General features: G+C 41.6%; 1 protein-coding gene across 8 annotated transcripts in view; it reads right to left on the reverse strand.

Annotated features, from left to right (window-relative positions):
* The window catches only part of NSD2 (nuclear receptor binding SET domain protein 2), a 107295-nt gene that overhangs the window by 67463 nt on the left and 19244 nt on the right, over positions 1-20588 (reverse strand). Inside the window, exons 1-5 of one of the 8 annotated variants that reach the window (XM_040556037.1) lie at positions 13967-14109; positions 7704-7807; positions 5983-6247; positions 5335-5422; positions 3796-3984 (exon numbers count right to left, since the gene is read on the reverse strand). The exons of 1 other annotated variant lie outside the window; for it this stretch is intronic. The gene's annotated coding sequence lies outside the window, so the exon portion shown is untranslated. Of the gene's footprint in view, positions 1-3795; positions 3985-5334; positions 5423-5982; positions 6248-7703; positions 7808-12023; positions 12046-13966; positions 14136-20588 lie in introns of those variants that run through there. 6 more of the 8 variants (XR_005819541.1, XM_040556033.1, XM_040556040.1 and 3 more) reach the window with 6 other exon arrangements.

The raw sequence follows: 20588 nt of genomic DNA on the forward strand, positions 1-20588 counted from the left end.
AGCTTCTCCACCACATTCTATGAACAGGCCCCCAGTTTTCCACCTAAGCACACCTCCCGAGGAATCCATACAGCTCAGTCTTCTACATATCTCAAAACTATGAAAACAAATAAAAGGTGAACATTTTGTATCATGAGCAACAGTCCACCAGGAACCAGATCATCCTACAAGCCAGTGGACGTACTGTGCCAAATATAAATTGTCAAAGCAACTGCTGGAGTTTCAGGTTTCTAATAAGTAACACCATCTAACAGCCATTTTTCATTTAGAGATTTGAAAAAATCCAACAAGCCAAATATGCCCGAGACGAGTTTTCTGAGGGTTCCAAACTCTAGTCCTGCCCATTTCAACTTTATACCATCTCAGCAAACAAACATATATGGCAGAAAGACTCCTTTGTGCTGGCTTTATCTCCTCAATTTGGCAACACAATCATTTTCTTTTTTAAAAATCATATACATAGACTCTTCATATTAGCAGGTCCACTATACACAACAGAGAAATACATTGTCATAAATGTTACAAAATCCCAGCATAATAATCAATCATCATATCCAGGCTTCAGGTAACCCATGTCACATGTGATTAAGTCCAAGAACTCCCATGCCAAGCCAAAGATTCCTCAAGCCCAGTCTCATTTGCTTCCAACTAGCAGTTAAAAACATGGTGAATAACTGCTGAATTGTCAGTTTCTACAGAAGAAATCTCTTCCAAACCTTACCAGCTTGTTCATTACCATACACAGTTACAATTCTTATGACTGTCTTATTTCTGAGAACTCACGTATTTGCTGTCTCTATGTCTGGAGTAGCAGTGTACAAATGCTTACAAGGGAGCGTTACCCTAGCCTCGTAAAGCTTTGTGAGGGTGTTAAGCCTTAACTTGAAGCAATTGGCCAAAATGAAAACTTTCGATGCAAAAAGGCACAACAACAACAACAAAAAACTAAAAAAATCAAACTCCATGACTCCTTAGCAAATGCTCCCGTATTCCCTAACATACTGCCTTAACGTATGTACAAGATAAAAGGGTGCATCTCCACGCAAGCTCTACTGACTCACTTGAGAGATGAAAATATGGGGACAAAGGAAGTTGCATTCTCCAGGGACAAAGAGCAGCCTGAAAAGCTGGCGTTAACCAAGTAGGAAGAGCCTACCAAGGGAGTCTGCAACAGAAAAGGTTCCAGTCTCTTAGCCAGATGAAGTCTGAATTATCAATAAAATCTCTGATAATACGAGCGGAAACTGGTCAACTGCATTAACCCTTTCAAAGAAGAGTCAGAGGTAAATGGAAACTCAAAGCCCCACCAGAGCAGAACAAAGAACTCAGTAAACCAAAAGAGAACGCACATAATTCCACAAGATCTTCTCATAAAACACGGACAATTTTTAAAAAGACTTCAGCCCAATTAGTAATACGACAATGTTTTAAACTGTGATTCAGCAGATTTAACTGAAATCACATTTATTTTAAGTAACCACTGATGACAAATTCTATAAATCTCAACAGAAAGACAAACCCATTACAGAGCATGTGAGGCTTATGGCTACTGAGACAACATTAAAATACTTTAAAATTAAAATAAAATAAAAACAAAACTAAAACACCAAATTGTTGCAAAATCCCAGATTCTTAATAGAGTAAACCAGAAAGCAAAGCAGAGATTCGATCTAGGCATCTAAATTCCCTCTATCTAAAAAGAAAAAGAAAAAAAAAAAAAGCCTACAAATGAGCAGCTGCAAACTCAGTGCTGGCTTTTCTGTGGCTGTGGACGCCCTCCAGTGGCTACCTGAACTGGCCAGATCACTGAACACCGCAGCTCCCCGCTTCCACAGCTTCTCACACCAGGACCAGCACCGAAAATGCATTGTGCGACTACCTCCAATTGATGAACTACATGGTTAAAGTAAAAAATAATAAAAAAAAAAAAAATTAAAAAATAACCTGGCTCCATTAGCTGCTTATCAGGGTCTGCATTTCTGGATCAGGCCATCTGCATTTTGTAACTGTTCTGTTTGTTTTCCACCTGTAATTCTACTACTATTTTTTTCTCCTGATTAATAACAACTCTTATTCTCATTGCTTATTTCTTTAAGCTAGAAAGACATCAAGGTTGAGGCAGACCAGGACAACTCAAAAAGCAATAACTAATCAGTTTAGACTGTGTTAGTAGCATACTCAATATCAAAACACTGGATGTACTGCACAAGTGATAGTCACAGAATAGCTTAGGTTGGATCATCTTCCTCCGATCATCTGTTGAACCCCCTGCTTAAATCAGGGCTGACTCAGACCCAGCTTCTCAAGGCCCTGTCTGGACAATGACCAGTAAATAACTGAGTGAAAAGACGTGGCTTAAAGTAATCAAGTTACTCTCTCTCTAGCTAATAAACCCAAGAATAGTAAATTCATATTAATAAGACGACCAACAAGACCATGGGCAAAAGACCCTGCATTTTTAGGGGTTACCTTGATTTGACTAATATGCCTGTGTGTGAAGTTTGGTTTATGACTCTGAGTAAAACACACTAGGAAAAGCTGAGAGCACTGAAAAACGCTCCTCCAATTCCTGGAGCCTACAGAGAGAACAATTCCAGATGCACGATTTGTAAAGGGAAGGCAATGCAGCCAGGTCAATAGTAAATGGGGAGATGAAGACAAAGATGGTAATTTGATTCAGAAAGAATATCAGAACTGGTAGCATACAGGTTTTAGAATATGGGAAATAGACCATGTTTATGCAAAGAATTAAGACAAATGAAAAGAGACATAGTGTAAGAGGTAGAATAATGGGAAAAGATGAAGCAAATACAGTCAAGTAGCCCCATTAGGGAGATGATACACAGCGAGCAACTTGCATGTCAGTCACCATTTCTAGGACAACCCAATTGAGGAGATGGAAATTGTCAATTCCCTTGTCACATCTCTGTCCTTCTCTTAAAAAATAAGCTGTAGTGGGATTCTGTTAAAATGAAGAAGTTAGAAAATCTACATTCACAGGAGTAACAAAAGGCTTCAGGAAAGAAGGGCAAAACTGAAGCTAGTTAAATTTTGCACAGTTTTTGCTGTCTTAAATTGACAGTAGTAAAATATCATAAGCAAGCAGGAGGACTGGACATTTTGTGAAAAAAGGACAATAGAGCAGAAAAGAAGAAAAGGGGTGATGAATGAAAATGACCAGCAACAGATACAGGCAGTACCGTGAGCTCAGAATTAATGTAAGGAGAGCTAGAATACAGGACATTAAAGGATCAAGCGAAACAGATCACAAAAAAGATCTGGTTGATCAGAATTCTAAGAGTAAGGTCCAAAAGCAGCTCAGCATACGATTAGATTTTATAGTTAATTTAACTTCACTCTTGCTGGACAGCCATATCGCACAGAAGCAAAAGCAATCCCTTATCTTTTTCTAGATGACACCGTATCTATAGAAAAGGAAGCATGGGGGAGGGGAGGGAAAGGCAGGGGACAAAAGCACCACACACTAATAGCAGCTAATGAGCTTAAGCTAGTATCGTCCCATATTGTCTGGCGACCCAACAAGTACAATTTTCATTAACAAAGAGGAAAAACCACGACAGACCAGAAGTCTGCTGAATAAACATATTTTGGCCTGAAAACAAATAGCTTTCAGTAAGCAAAAGGAGATTTGACTTATCAGAGAAAGGTCTCTAGATATTTTAATGGGACAAGGATACGTCCTGGCAGTGGCTTTATACGTATTTTCATTCCCAAAAACAGATTTTACACAAGGCAAATTATTTTGCAGACATTTAAAACAGTTTTATTAATTACTTGAAGGTCCGTCATCTGACAGGAGTCATGTGCCAAATGCAGTCAGTCTGCATGTCACATTCCTCCTTCACTGTCCAGGCCACTATCATTTGTGTGATATTTATTATTCACTTCTTCCACATCTGCTTCAATTTCAGAGATGCTTTTCTTGTGTGTCAGAAATAATGGAGGAGTCCATTCCTTCCAATTCTGCCAAAGGGAGCGAACAGAGTAAACAATCATCAACAAGCGCCACTATGAAATACCACTTCTGTTTTGTCTAAGACTTTTCTTAAAGCCATTTCTCAGGTGAATTACTTAAGGGGGGGGGGGTAGAGGGGGGACACAACATATCTAAAAACAAATTCACAGTAAAAGAACATCCACAAAAGCTATTTCTATTACCTACAAATCAGGCTTTCGGCTGGTACTGAAAAAGCTAATAGATGGCTATTGCGGTTTTTTCTTTCCTGTAAAGGTAACTTTGTGGTAAGCCCTCTCCATTCTCTCACCAATGTTAAGGCCACAGGCTATTCCTATTTTCAGACCAGTAGTAGACAAAATACTTAGAGATTATCAAAATTACAATACATTCTGCTAATACATTTGAAAATCTGGAGTATGCTTATTCCTACTACCTTGTATTGAAAAAACAGAATATCAAATAGGAGTAAAGACATACGACATGCTCTCTGTCATGCAGTGACTATTCTACACTATATTAAAATAATGAAAAATTATTAGAGGATTACTAAACAGTATTTACTTTCAGAAAAAATGCCTAACTGAAAATCGCATTGTGGGTCTGCCAACAGCTGTTGTAAGCCAGCTCTACCCAGCAAATTCTGCTTTTCTCAAAGTAAAATATTACTGTAGCAGCTAATAGATAACTGAAAATCATTATACCAAACGTTTCTAATAATTTACCACTAGTCTTTTCTGTCTAGAAGACCTAGAAAAGAAAAATAAAATAATTAAAAAAAAAAAAAAAAAAGGTTCTTCTGGACTAAAGTTAAGTTTAAAAGCGCCTGAAGTAAAGACTTGATTAGTCTCACTGCAGATAGACAATGATTCCAGTTAACCTGTCAGCTGACAAGGCTGACCTACAAAGTATTTTTGAATGAGTACAAGAAAATTTCTTTATCCTTACAGCACATGATGTTTATATAGACACTTAGCGTGCATCTGCAGAAAAAGATGAAGCATATTTTGAAATTGTGTGAAAAGGTTACAATAACCAGCATGATTACAGTTGCACTTGTTTGCCACCAAATGTTTTAAAATTATCAATCTTTTCTAATTTTGCTTTTTTCTTAATGGATAACATGTCGGAACTTATTTGTAACAGTCTGTTTTCATCAACCAAAACAAGCATTTATTGCCTTCAGGAGAAGGCAATAGGCAATACGAGCTTGGACAGAATGCAAGCTTGTACAGTTAAGAATTGTACAACGGAAAGTGAAGAATTTCTTAATTCTAAATGTTACTTGCTATTGCAAAAAACAAGTTTACAAAACCAATGAACTTTTTGTTCCTCTCCAGAAAAACCTTGTAACCAACCTCTGCTGCTCAGGATAAGGCTAGAAGATTCTACAACAGGACCTTTCTCCGTTAATTTGTCATCTTCAAAATCAAGATTCTTTTGCCACTGCAGAAGAAATTGAATTTTGTCAGTTTCACTCCTGCTACTGAAGGCGGGTGGTTAAGTAAGGTAGACAGATTTGAGCAAATTCCTGTAGAATGATGTATTTTTGACTGAAGAGAGATTACAGATCTCTTCCTCATTTCTAAGGCCACAAATCAAATAGAAAAGAGTTGCTTCTTTTCTGCCGATAAGCAGAGAGGAACATTAGTGCCTAAAATTGTAGAAACTACTGGATTTACCACCAGAATTTAATAAAGTAGGTAGCCCCCACAGTTGCTTAGCAAATGGATCAAAAAAAACCCTATTTTCAAATGCATACTTGAGACTTTTCTGCCTCCTTGGGGGTTTCCAAATGGTTCAGCTTAAGGGAAGGCTGCTCTCTGGCAAAACAATTGACAATACAGTACAGCCTAGGTGCTTACTCACCAATGAAATGATCTCTCTCTCTCTCTCTCTCTCTCTGAGGACGAACCAAATGCAATCTCAAATAACTCAGCACTTAGTTGCAGAGCTCCTTCCTCGTTTACGCTGTATTTTTTTTTTTTCACCTGCTCCAAGCCTACCTTCATTTCCCACGCCTTCTTTAATCCTACAGCTTTTTCTTTTCAGCAGCCTGCCTCTGTTCCTTGCACCATATCTTCAGGACCTGGATCCTCTGGTTCTACACGATACTCATTGCTGCAGGTTAATGCACTATAATCTGTTTCCTCTTCACTGTGGCCAATGATCCTGCCCTTCCTCTCATATGCAGTAATGACAGCATAGGAATTGCCTGAAGCTTTGCTGTATCATGAACATTTCTGATCATGCATATTCTGACGATCAAATCTGGGATGACATCATAAAATAAGTTATCAATATAAGTAACAGATCAAATTGTAGGATTAACAAAATGCTATCTGCTACACCTCTACAGAAACAAACAACATTGCCCAGATCAGATAGCAGCTGATTTTAATAAAGAAGATACAACCATTTTGCCTAGACCTCTTAGAACACTCTGTATCTATCGCTGCATTACCCAGGTAGGTGGACTTAGATGCCAGAAGCATACTCTGTGCATTGCAATCGTAAAAAGCTGTGTTGTGACACTGGTGATATATGAGGCCTTGTCACTAGTATGAAAGCCTAGCTATATGAATACACGGTATAGCATCAAAACCTTCAGCACAGAGCCATATTTGCCCATGTCTTCTGGTTGTACAAGCAGCAATACACCGAACTGATAATGCACCTCTAATGTGGACAGGAAATACTTGTAAAAATATATATATCTTTATACATAGCTGGGAGGTAATGTTCAGACAGAGGTAATAACAACTCAAATGCACTACGGCCTTTTACTGGTAGACTTGCACCTATCACCAAAACCTTCTTATATTCACATCTGATCAACATAATTACGTCCATAATGCAATCCTGGCCACACTTTATTAATTCTGGTGCATTTTACACATCAACTGTAACCATATATGTCTGATTACATTCATTATCCTATCAGTGCATTATTTCAAAGCAAAGCTAGCATACACAAATGGCAGACGTATAGCAGGAGCACTCAAACAAGGCCCAAGCTCACAAGAGTCTCTAGCATTAGACACTCACCCAACAAATCCAAATTCCTGCTAATAGGTGGCCTTTCTGGTTAGGACACTGTTTGAAGTACAAACTATCTCCCTGTGCCAGGGCTTTCATAGACTTTTCCCAAAATGCATTATTACCACATTCTCTTGGCTCTTAATTCCCTTCCTACTTTTTTCACTCAGTCTACATGAAGAACGTCTCCAGAGCAGAGATTAGTATGACTGTTACAGGTAAAGAGACTACAAGGAAGTTTTATGTTTCTGCAGCTGTCTCGTGGTTTACCCATTTCACTTGGGGACAGAAAAATAAAACACTTTCCCGTCCAACAAGCCAGTTCTTGACCTTCTTGCCCACTTTCCCAACCCTGCTTTGAGGGCCCTACAATGGGCTTTTTTTGCCACTTTTGCTGTCCTTTCACCTTGCATAGTATTAGCTCTGCGAATTAGTTCACTGCCTTATCAAACACAGCTCTTTAGAGAAATTCTGAGGTAACTGCTTCTTATCAAAAAATCTAGAGTTTTGACTTTCGAAATAAGCCTTGTTAAGCAATTGTAGTTGCTATGATTACTTGCAGAAGTTCTGAGGGCTCAACTATCACTACCACTTTGGAGCCAAGCATTCCACTGCTGAATAGATCCTGTACATGCCCTTTCTGCATTACATTTAAAGCCTATTACTTTTTATTTCATTAATTATATACCTTGTTTCTGTACTGCTGCTGAATTTCAGTCATGTTCCAGATTGGCTCACAACATTTGTTTCCAGTTTATTCAGGAGTGCTACTACACAGCAGCTTCTGATAGCCTGCGTTTTGCATCCACAGAAAAATCACAACTTTAATTTCATTCTGAAGTATCTGATTGAACGTTCCTGGCAACTAATCCAGCTAGCAAAAGGATCCATATTCATCTCTTCCATCCTACACTGCTCTCCAAGGTTCATACTTTGGCTTAAATCCCTCTGGCTTTATTATCAGACTAGAATCTGGGCGTTCTTCACTACAGAGATAACTTCCCAGTTTAGATGTTTGAGTGCCAGTGCAGCCAGGTTCTGTGCTCCGATGGCATCCCACCAAGGCTGGCAAGTTCCACAATTGATTTATCTGACACACGATCTCATGAACCTCAGCTCCACAGGCTAACCCATGCCACAGCGAGCACATTTACACTTCAATATATTACAATGAATAAATAAATGAAATGAGTCCCGAACACCATGACAGGAGGCTGTTCTGCTGCAGCTTCTTCCTAGGGCTTTTTATTCTTTTATCAGTAGTTTTTCAAAATGTTTCAAATGGAGTTCAGATCACATTTCTAATAAAATCTTACCTAACCTCAGCCTTCTTTCTCGAAAATATTTTTGTCACAAAATATTCACCTTCTGCTCCTCGGTGTATCTATTATTTAGCAGGGCAGAACACAGAGAAGAGGACAACATTCGCGCTCTACTTTGTCTTTGATCGTGGCTAAGAAAACACGGAATTCTAAGGTTAGTCCTCAAGGCCAAATACGTTTAAAGATGATTATTAGTTTAATACACAAATTTTCTAAATTGTTCTGTGTGTTTTAGCACAGATATGAGCCGTCAGTACTTTAGTAGGAGGTACAGACCAGAACAGGTTTCAGAAGGACAGTCAAATGCCCATCCCCATCAGCCAAAAGAACAAGACCACCCTGTGCTTCTCCAAAGAGTCACACAGAAACCTGACAGTGTCTTTCACAGACAGCACAAGGAAAACGTTAAAGCTTCTATGAAAGTCTATTCCAATTTAAGGGCTCCTTATAAAGAACGTGAATAGGCTCTAAAAAATCCTGAAGTACCATTCAGCTTGCAGAAGGGTTGGGTTTCACCCCCCCCCCCTTTGTTAGTTTTACATATAATTCTGCTGCAGAAGGCTACAGCTAGGAGGAAAGTAGCACATCACACTATAGTTTTCCTGTCCTTTGCCACATATGTATCTTTCCTCCAAATATGGATGAATATAAAATAGCTCCAATTCGTACTGGGGAGCTGAATACCAAAGTTCAAAACAAGATCAAATTGCTATCTCGTACTAAGTTAAAAATAGGACAAGTTAAAAGGATGGGGACAAAACTAGAAACTGAGCCATCACCTGTTGAGTAACCCTTTTTAATTTAACACATGCTTTAAGTCACTTAGATATTTCATTAGTTCCAAATTATGTCAAATGCCAGAACCTGCATCGACGGTGCCCCAGGACAAAGTAATTTTGTCCAAGATAAGAATACTCTGAAGTATGCAGCGCTTCATTTTTCCATACCTAGTCAATTCAATTTCATTGCTATGAAACCCTCAAATGAAGGTTTTCAAACATCTCCTTTCCACACGTGGCTCATCACTCCGCTGCACTATCAGAACAATTTCCATTGAATTGTATTATTCCTTAATGGTAGCAAAAAGTATAGCAGAAGCCTTACTTTTGGTCCGACCACGATTAACAAGTATTTCTCTGCTGCACACAAAATGCATTTTAAGAACATTAGTTTGCGTGATGGTCTATTTCATGCTTCAGACAGAAGCAGCCTCTCAAATGCACCAGAGACTCAATAGATTAGCTGGTGCTAAAGTTTAGAGTTGCTTGGGAGCAAAGTAATGCATGATGGACTATGCATTAACCTATCATCACCAGACACAAGGTATTAGTATATATGATCTGTTCCCAGGAATCTTGGGTATTTTCGTAGTTTGCTGTTCACCAGAAGGGCAGCAGAACAGAGTATGTATGACCTAAGTTTCCCTTGTAACACTTTCTAAATACTTTCCTTCCTGCTGATGCTAGAAAACATGAAATAACTACACTGGACACCATCAATTTGATAAAAAGATTAAAAATAGCACTTGAGATATCACTTTTGTAATTTCTGTCAGTGTAAACCGAAAGAAAAAACCTTAAGTACATTTATATAGCTGTCTTATTACCTCCAACAACTGCAGGTCATAGGGAAGCTAATTTGAAGTTGCAGTGAAGGGTGAATTTGGGTAGTTTCTCTCTTTTCCTTCAAAAAGTGTTCTCGGAACCAAAGCTTTTCAAGTAACCATTAACTTCATAAAATAGCTAACTGACCCATTCGACCAGCTACCCCAATTTACAGGCTGCAGGGTCACTGCTGGCACGTCAACAAGGCTCTCCTCATCACCCCCTTTCTCCCAAATCCTCCACAGCTGTGCACTAAAGAAAATTTAGACTCCTGTGCCAAGCCCTGATGGGAGTTTTTCCTCTCTCCCCACTTTCCCACATGCCCACTTATCCTGGTTGGCGCATTCCATCTCCACCTCCTCATTTACACCACCAAGAGGCCGGTACATCCTCAGGGAAGGCGTTTTTCAAAGCTACATCCTAACTGGGAAGCGATGCTTCCTGGAAAGGCGGACTTACTTATCCACTTAGATCCGCTTCAGTGTCACCAGTCTTCTTCACCCAAAGCCTACATACAAGAACGATACCAGACCGTATTTACTCAACCCTAAGGCCATTTCATTTGTCTTTGCCAAAAACCTCAGAAAGACCTCAAACAATACAGCCACAAACACAGTATTAAAATACAGTCATCATCTACGGCGTTATTATTAGTTGCATCGAGCGCTTCTTTATTGGTGTTTGTTTACTGACTGTTAGGGGATCTGCTGTTTCCAGCGGCATCGCTCAGTGGGTGCCTCCCATTGTGCAGCCCGGTGCTCTCGAGGAGAGGCGAATTTCTTTTTCCCCTGAAAAGGCTAGGTGCTTCACCTCATTCCACGGGAAAAAATATGTGCAATTTTCATGCATTCAACCATCTTCTCTGCTTAAAACCTACGAGATGTCTTTGTAGTTACGTAAGGGGGAGTGACCAGAGGTGACCGAAATGCCGCACGAACCCTGCTTGCATCTTCTCATCATAAACTACGTCCTTGATCCAGCAATTTGCCCCGAGCAGGTGAACCTTTATGTATGCATGGAGTTCCAGGGTAGTCAAGAGGCTTTGATCGACCACCAGGAAAGACACGCATTTATCAGCCCGGAGAAATCAGGCCTCGCTTTGGAAGCGCACTGACACCGGTGGAACAAAAAGCAAGCTCAGTGCAAAAGTGAGAGGTGAACGGGGCACAAACAATAGGACGCTGAAAAACAATCCCTTCTTTCCATTCCTAGGCTGCTCTGCTAGCACAATGTTTTGGACGCGAACTCAGATACATAGACACAAATACACACACACGAACATCCACACACATCAATTTCACTGCCTAAATACTAGAAAGCAACCCCCCCCCCCATCGTTTTTGCTTCCAGTCTAAAACAAAAAAGTTTTTTTGGGGTGTAATAACCAGTCTTTTGCATGCAGCTGTAATTTACATGCAATATTCTCATCTGCAGAGCAACCACAGGCATCAGAAAAAGCATACAGCCCCACAGATACTAGAACACAAATATTTTTTCATTCTTACTACTGATTTGTTGGACTCGTACTGAACTAAAAGGAAATATATTTTACATTTAATTTCAAATGCATTAACCACTTTAATTCCGCACCCTTAAGATGTCACGGCCTAGTTTTCTTCTGATATTTTCAAATAATATTTGATAAATTAGTAGGTTTTACTGTACTTTCCGCATCTGAATTTTTCTGAGCGTGTATGAAGGTGGAATTCCTATAATCTTCACAACAACTAGCCATGTAGCCCCCAGGAATATCCAAAGCTTTTATATTTAAATACTGTGGAAAAATATCATATTTTCTGATGGCTACCAACTAGATGAAAATCCTGGCACGTTTCAGTAAATGGGACGTAGATGCTTACTGAAACATCCAAAAAAAATTGCATATACTGAAAGTACTGAGCCCCGAGTAGCCCTGCAAAGCAGTGGTTTTATTCAATGATTACATCCAACAGTCAAATAATACCACCCTGTGAAATTGAGGAGTTTATTAAGGTTGATATGCTGCATTTCCTGAGAAAAAAATCCCACAGCAAAACAAGCAAATAATAGCTTCAACAATAAATTCACAGAGATTCTACTTACATACAAAAATGTTGGTGAAGAACCAATGTATTCTTTCAGCCCTGGCCACACATTCCATGTTTAAGGAATTTTAGTAAGCATCTGTCCACATAAACCACCAGCAAGGACTCTTTGCAAAATCTATTACAAACTTCACTGCCACCCTACAGTGTTTACAGTTACCTTCCTTAGATGTCTGAAAATGTTTAAAAGCCAAGCATATCTTCCTTTTTTTTTTTTTTTTAAACACAGACCTCGTTTAGCTTACTCAGCACAGGCAGCATTAGCTCCTAAATTTAAGGATCATTATAAACCAATTTTAATGCAAATGCCAATAAGGAAACTGTTCACACACACAAAATACATGGGCAATGACTGATACCAGCCTCCTGCCTGTTTAATGGCTGTTAGCTAGAGGCCCATTTTCTCTGAAATCTGTTTAAATACAGTGTTTACTGTCTCTGCACTTCTAATAGTATTTACTCCTCCTTTCAGCCGACATATTTAAAAAAAACAAAAACAAAAAAGCAAGTATAAATACGTTCAAGAAGTGTGGCAAATTCCCTCCTCCACCCCCAGAGCGGTAAAGCCACAGCGGATGAGCTGTAACTATGGCCTTGGGAATACAAGTTCCCCAGGCTCTTTTACCACACAAATATCAATTCAAGTTGCAAGAGCCCTATCCTCTCCTCCTTAATGCAGATCGAGCCAGGCAGCCCCACAGCCTTCGCAGGAAGGTTTTCTTCCCGTTTTCCTAGCGAGCCTCTCCTCCGGTACCGGTCCAGGATGGAGCGCAGGAGGGTGTAAGTGGAAGGATCATCACACCAGTGTTTAGTGGAGGAATAAATCAAACATGGCTTCCCCCTCCATACATTTCCAGAGTTACATTCACTCCTGCTGCCGTGCGATCCCACTCCCACCCGCAGCGAAGGGGCAGGAGCAGCCCCCACCTCCCCAAACCCCAATGCCATGGGGTGGGGGGGTGACCCTGGCTGCTCCCCACCCTTAGGGGGGGAAGATTTAAATCCCAGAGGAGGGTTTTTAGGGGTGTTTTTTTTTTTTTTTTTTTCCTCCCCTTCATCGGCTTCCCCCCCCTCCTTGCTTCTGCGTTTCTCTTTCTGCTTTGCACTGATTAACCCCCCCCCCCCCCTCCAGCTCCTGGGGGGGTGCAGCGCTCCCTCACCCCTTTATGCTGCCCCTGGCCTCCCGCAGAGCCCAGGAGGAGGAGGAGGGGGAGGAAGGCGAGGAGAGAAGGGGGGAGAAAGGATGAAGCTGCAACAACCAGGACTCCGGCTCGGCATCGCCCCCCCCGAGGCACGGATCCTGCGGCAGGCTGGGGGGGGCGGGGGGGGGGGACGGGGTTTGGGGGAGATGAAGGGGGGGCGTTAGAGGGGAAGAAAGGGGTTTGGGGGGGTTGGGAGGGATTAGGGGGATTGGGGAGGGGATTTGGGGTGGTTGGGAGGATTTGGGGGCGGTTGAGGGGAAGGGGACGGCGGCCCCTCAGCGAGGGGCAGGTAGCGGTGGTGGCTGAGGGGCGAGCACAGGCTTGGGGGGGGGGGGGGGGCACACAACACAAACAAATAAAAAAAATAAAAATAACATAAAAACCCCTCCTCTCAGGAAAATAAAAAGGGGAAACGGGAGGTGCCTGGCTAGGGGCGGGTAACTCGAGGGGGTGCCCCCCCCTCCGAGGAGGGACCCCGGCCCCACACCACCACCACACCACCGCCTCCCTCAGGGGGTGCCGGGCAGCGGCCTCAGCCCCAGCCCGGGGGCTCCCCGCCGCGGCCAGGCGAGGCGAGGCGGCGGCATCCCGGAGAGCGACGGAGCCGCCGCCACCACAGCCACCGCCGCCACCGCCACCGCTCCCGCCTCCCGCCCGGGGCCTTGCGGGAACGTGCCCCGGTGCCTCCCTCCAGGGAGGGGAAGAAGGGCGAAGGAAAGCAGCCCGGCGGCTCACTGACCTGTGCCCTAGCGCATCGTTCTCCCCCCGGGGAGCCGGGCGTGAGGCGGCGGGAGCTGGGCGCCGGGGAGCTGCGAGGAGACGGCGGCGGCGGCGGGAGCCGAAGGGACGCGGACACGGCAACGGCGGCGGCGGCTCCTGCGCGGCGGCCCCGCCCCCTCCTCCGGCCAGAACCAGCGCGAAAAATCCCGGCCGCTGATTGGGCGCCGCCGCTGCGCTGCCCCCGGAGCGGCTGTTTCAAATCCCCCCGCACGGAGCCGCCCGCACGCGCGGCCGGGAGCAGCGCCAGCAGTGCCAGCAGCGGCAGCAGTGCCAGCAGCGGCGGCGGCAGCAGCAGCAGTAGCAGCGGCGGCAGCAGCAGCAGCAGCAGCGCGCGCGCGGGGCCGCGGCGGCGGGAGCGGCGCGAGGGCCGCCCGGGCCGCCCGTCCGCTCTGACAGGGCCGGCGGCGGCGGCGGACCGAGGGGAGGGAGGGAGGGAGGGAGGGAGGGCGGGCGGGGAGCCAGGGGAGGGGAGGCTGAAGGCGGGAGTTGTGTGGGGCCTTCGAGGGTGTGTGTGTGGGGGGGTCCCCAGGTGGGCGACAGCGCGACGAGGAGAGCGTCTTTTATTATTTTTTCCCTATATTTTATTATATATATATATTTTTTTTTTATCTCTTTATCTGTTTTTCCCCTCAGCCTTCTATGCGGGGATGTCTGGTAACCGTGCCCTCCTAACCTAGCACATGTGCGTTCTCTAAAATAAAGCCCTGATTTAAGCCAAATGTTTTGACTTTCCCCACAACTGCACACAATTTCGAGGCTCTGGGATGGTTTGTAAGGACCCGAGCACGCCTTGCTGCGAATTACCGGGGCTGTCTCCTCTGGAAGGACGGCCTGGTTTATTTGTTCTCGCTCGCATCAAAATAAGTACATGTGCTTGCAATTTGCCAATTGAAAGCACAGCTATTTTTCAGGCCAAATCGTTAAATATCTGTCATACTCTGATAGGAACAAATATTCCCATGAGCTGTCGCAGCGGATAATGCAAAGCAGGTAACAGCCAACTCCTCTGAGCCGTTAGGGGGTTGAGAAAGGATTGGGGAATGTTGGCCAGGGCCAAGGACGTTGTCTGTGGGTGCTGTGCTATAAGGCAGCTGGGCCTGGCTTCACCCAAAAGGTGAACAGGAGGTAAGGGTAGCACACCAGCACTGTCTGTCCTTGCCGTTGGTCCATCTGCAATGGAAATCCTCGAGCCACCCTGTACAGTCCTTACTGGTAGAAGTTATGGTTTGTGGGTGTCCTTGTGCATAGGTTTAATGGTGGGTGCAAATTCCTTCAAACAGCAGTTAACAGTCGAACGGTTTGCACTTGCTGCTAATTACTTAGTAATGAGAAACTTAATCAGGGGCTGATTAAAACTTTAATCTCAAAGTGGCTGAAGGAAATCTGTCTCTACTGATAAAGGTACCTGAACTTGTTTTTCTGCCTTTAAGTGTTGTTTTTTTAAAAAAAGAGAAAGATGTTAGACATGTGAGATTTAGCTTCTGAATGTCAGTTTTTACAGCATTAAAGAAAAAGATAGAGCTGTTACATTTTAAAATAATTTGAAATAAACATTGTGACAAATTTCCAGTTTCCATTTTTTTTCAAGACCAGTTATGTGTTTACAGAAGAATCTTTTCTAATTAAAGATAGAGGCACTGTATCAATACAAATTAATAGACGTACAAATATGCGGATCCTGCAATTTTGCTGCATAATGGCATATATAGGAGTGCTTTTCTTCCATAGTTGAGCAATAATGTAGAAAAAAAATACTGAAAGTATGAAGCATGTTATGTTTAAGGGGGTTCTTGCTATTTTCTGCAGAAGAATATTTATGTAATAAACCAGGTTACTTATCAGTAACTGATATACTACAAATGCACTGTCTACTCTCTGTAACAAATTCTGTGCTCAGGCTTATTAACCATCTATTTATGATTTTTAAAAAGAGAAACAGATTTTTTTTTTAATTCTGTCCTTACTACTAATGTATAAGATCCTCCAGATATTGCAGTTCTAGTGTTTGCCTTCTCTGTCAGTTGTTTAAGATTTAAGTGGAAGGATTTTGCTATCGTGGTCAAGGTGACAACAAATCTTTCTTGCTCCTTTCAGCTCATATAGATCATTGGCCTTGTCTGTACTATTAAGATTTGCAACCACCTAATTACATCCTAATAGACCCACCATGCAAATGTACAGTGGAGCTTATGTTGGAAAGTTAAAGATGTTAACTGGAAAGACACTGGTTCAGACTGTACATAGACATCAGTGCAAATTTGTTGAAAGGCAAGGCCCATTTAACAAGAAACTGCATATGCAGTTTTCTAACTTCAAAAACAATTGACTGTTTTCTTGAGCTCATACCAAGATAATAAAATCCTTTTTTCCATGGCATTACACAATGAGGTTGACACTCTGAAAGTAGGTAGTTATATTATGTTTTTCAAAATTGAGTTCAAAAAAGTTTTAAATTCTATTGAACAGGTGTGAACGACTGCATGTGCAGTGTAGAAGAAGGTTGTGCTAACAAGAGTCACAGAGCATTATTTTTGAGTGATGGCCTTGAAATAATCAAAGTAAATGTCCCCTAATCTGCTTCTAGTAGTTTCCAAATTTCCAGAGTGAACCTCTTGGGAGTTCTGCCCTCTTTCATTAGCTTCTGTAGTAATTTCGAGTTTGACAGTATTTTTCAGTTTGATGTTTCTTGGGTAGCAGAACAGGTCATTGAAGCCAAATGATGTATAGCTAGAGTAAACCATAGTATTCGTTTATTGAGTCCTGTTTCATTTGGTATCTAAAATTTGATTGTGTTTTATATTCACCTTTTATGGACATGTTGTATTAACAAATACTATCAAGATCAATATCTGTTCAACTCAGAGGAATTTAAATAAATGTAGTGTTGTGTATTGTTCTAGAAACATTTAAATGTTTTAGAGGTTGTTAATTAGTTACTAGGCTGAAGGATAATTTGCAATTAAAACACTATTCCAAGAACATTTTCACTATTTATTCAGCAATAATGGTAGGCAGTGCCCCTGACCTTAGGCACACATTATGATACATAGAAGTTCTAAGGCAGAAGGAAGGTGATTCTTTTTGTTGCCACCACAGGGACAGGAGCATCTGAAAGGCTAAGGCCCATGTTGCAGTCAGTGTAGTTTCACTGTGTTAGGTAGAGCTCAGAATCTAACCAAATGTGCATGGCACTATTCCATGCAACAGTGCGAAAATCTCTCCCCTGAGAGCCTGGTCAGCCCTCTTAACAAGGGGATAGGGCATGTTTTGAGGTAACTCTCACTATGAGAAGTAAGGGAGATTTGCAGTCCCTGTGCTAAAGCTTTGTTCTTCTCCTGCTACAGGCCAAACGTAATGAAGGTGTAGTTAGCAAGCACGCTTAATCTAATTGTAGATCTTTGTGGAAAGAACTTCATGTTTATATTTTTCTCCTGATTGCTTTCTGGATTTTTTAATCTTTTTATTTCTGTTTCAGGTTTTCACATCAGTGTCTAGTTAGTAAATGTTCTTCTAGGCACAGATAGTCTTGGCAGCAATGTAGAGTTGTACTGAAGTTACGTGAGCGCAGCTGATGAGTAAATCAGATCCTCCTGAGTTAGTGGAACAGCACAGCCTATCTACAGTGTTTACTGTCCTACAGGTGAGATAAGGGATGTACTAGGCCAGATAGAATCCAGAAATTTAGATATTTTGTTTCACTGGCTTTTCCCACCTCTTCAGGCTAAGCACTGAAGGCATTGTAGTTCTACTTCAAAATGTGAATGCACTGGGAAAGTTAATACTGCCTGTTCTGTTTTTTTGTAGCACTGATGCAGAGACATCTTCCCAGTGTTGTCCCTCATCACCATGGCTGCTCTTTCACGCTGTCAGCTGGCAACCCATCACCTGAGCACTGGCTTCAGCCAGCCAGCAGTCCATGTTTTTTCTTAGGATTAACAGTGAGTAATGGTTATTTCCAACCTGCCTGAACCTATCCTCAGCTGTGTTAGGTGTAGATAGACAGAGCCACTGATCCTTCAATTGTGTCAGTCCACGTGCCATCAAGACTGCTAAGAAAAATCTTTATCAGCACATATACATCTGTTTTTGGCCAGCCAACATACTCCATTCTGCTTAATACCAAGAAAACAAGTTGCTGTTTTAGAATTAAGAATTAAAAACTTAATATAAACTTGTATTAACTTTATAAACTTTATAAAACTTCATATTTTATATTAAAATTTAATAAAAACTTAAGTATAAAACTTAAAGCAGCATTTCAAAATACTTTAACTGTAGCATAGTAATTCTGAAATTGTAGTACTAAATGAATTCTTGGGAGCCTACAAATGCACTGGCTAATTAATCCGAATGAAGGTTCATAAAAATGGTAATTTGAAATTTCAGCGTTGTGTATTAGAATTCTTTATTTTAAAGTCAAAAATGAGAAAGAACAGGCTTTTCAGACTTTTTGTATGTTTTGTATAATCTCAGATAAAATGGAGTAATAGTATTTTTAATTGAAAGTTGATTCTTCAAGAAAAAGTAATCTACTTAGAGAATTTCTAATGTAATTGTCCAAATGAGAGACATCCGAAGTGCAACTATACTGTATAGTGCAAATACAGTTCAGAGTAAGAAATTTTAATGTCAGTGAAAATATACAGTTAAATGTGAATCTCCTTACTAGGAGTTATGCACCAATCTGTTTAGCAGGTACATTTTCAATTAGGAAAATAATGGGATCAAATGTCACTTCTCACAAATAGTCTTTCTGTTTGCATCACTTATGCTAAGCAGAAGGAAGGGAAGTGTCACTGAGCGAGCAAAAGGAATGCTGAAGACATGAGGGAGTGGGTTACATCTTCAGGGGAAGGCAGAGGGCAGGAGAAAGGAAAATTGAGGATCATATCCCTGCTGTTTTCCAGTGTTGGGATGATAAAACAGCTGTATACTAATTCTAAGTAGCTAACATTCTCCAGCCTGGTAAAAGGAACTTTAGTACACTGATAAAGTTGTCTATAGAAATTATGCCTCTATCTTCAGCATCAGTATGACTTTAAACATAGATGACAGAGTAAAATAAATCTAATGTTTGTGGAAGTACACAGCTTGAGGATTCAAAACAGTAACTCCTCCCTCTATTGACTGCATAGTATGTTGCTATGCTTATAAACAAAATCTCACTTAGAAGTATAAATACCGAAATGCATTCATAATCAGAGCATTAGAGCATAATTACATTTTTTTTGGAATATATTTGATACGAGATTCTAGATCTTAGCTTGTTAAGACGAAAGCTCAGCTAACTCTTAGCTTCTGAGGATCTACAACGTAGGTTTTACTGTTAATTCTGTTGCATTTCAAATTATGATTTATGTTTAATCTTCACATAATTATTGTTGAGCGATAAGCACAAAGTGCTAAGTTCTATAGCAATGTAAGTCTTGAAGGCTTTTTTTTCATTTTGGCAGAGAAGTGACTATTGATATTTCCACTGTATGCCAGTGCCAAAGAATAAAGTTTGTTAAGGGTTGAATAGGCCAGATAGATAATGCTACTTCTGTTTTCAGCAGACTCTAATGCAATGTTTTATTTCGCACATATATTAATCTTTGCAGCCTCTATGCAGAATGGTGAGGGTAACTCTGTCAGTCCTAAAGGTTAATTTCATTCTTCTTTAAGGCATGCCATTATTCTGTTAACAGTAATTGCTCTTTTTTGAATGATTAATTTGATCATATGAACTGTTTCTAATTATGTTGGTGGCTGGCAATTTCCTGTACTGAGAAATTGTGGCTGTGATCATATCCCATTTACTCAGTATATATGCCTTGAGAAGAATGCTCGCTGACAGACGTTTTCAGAAATATCCACTAATTTTGGGAACTGTTTGGGGAATTTATATAAGATTTCTAGCACTTGTTTTATATCGGTGTTGAGTATGTGCAAGTGTCCTTGATAAGGGCTGAAGCAACTGGATTTGAGCCGTAGGATGGGCAGGTTTGCAAATGAAGGCCTAACTGCTAAATTATCACCTGTCCTGTTTTTGCTGTGAAAACTGAAGGGAGTAGGATGTGTTTCTTGCACATTTTACCATGTTCTTGAGCTTGATATGCTAGCTCCTCTAAGCTATATTTGTTCGCTTCAGTTATTGTTAATGAGCCAGAGCTTACACTTTGCAAATCAGTGCAGGCGTATTATGAGACACTTGCTTGGTGAACAAGCCCTAGCAGGGAGTGAAAGGTGGCTGCTGAGCTGCCTGCGGGAGCTGTACTGCGGTTCACTGTCAGCAGCTCAACCCTAAATGCAAGAGTGATCCCACCGTGGCAGTTGTTGCTCCAGCACTGGATCTGCGTCCAGTTTACATATAGTACAGAAACATCGCACTGTTTCAGCTGCATTTACAGCAGCTGAACTGAACTGTGATTCAAATGAAGAATGCACTCAGTGGAGAAGAGGTGTTGGGCTTAGGCAGCACGTAGGAGGCATCCCCCATGAGCGTTCACTCACTTTGTTGTCTCACGCCGAAGCTGAGCATGGTTGTAGTACTGTTGTGCTAATAATAGCAGCATTCCCATGGACGCAAGCCATGGTGTGTT

This window comes from Cygnus olor, chromosome 4 (genome assembly GCF_009769625.2).
Source record: "Cygnus olor isolate bCygOlo1 chromosome 4, bCygOlo1.pri.v2, whole genome shotgun sequence".
NCBI lineage: Eukaryota > Metazoa > Chordata > Aves > Anseriformes > Anatidae > Cygnus > Cygnus olor.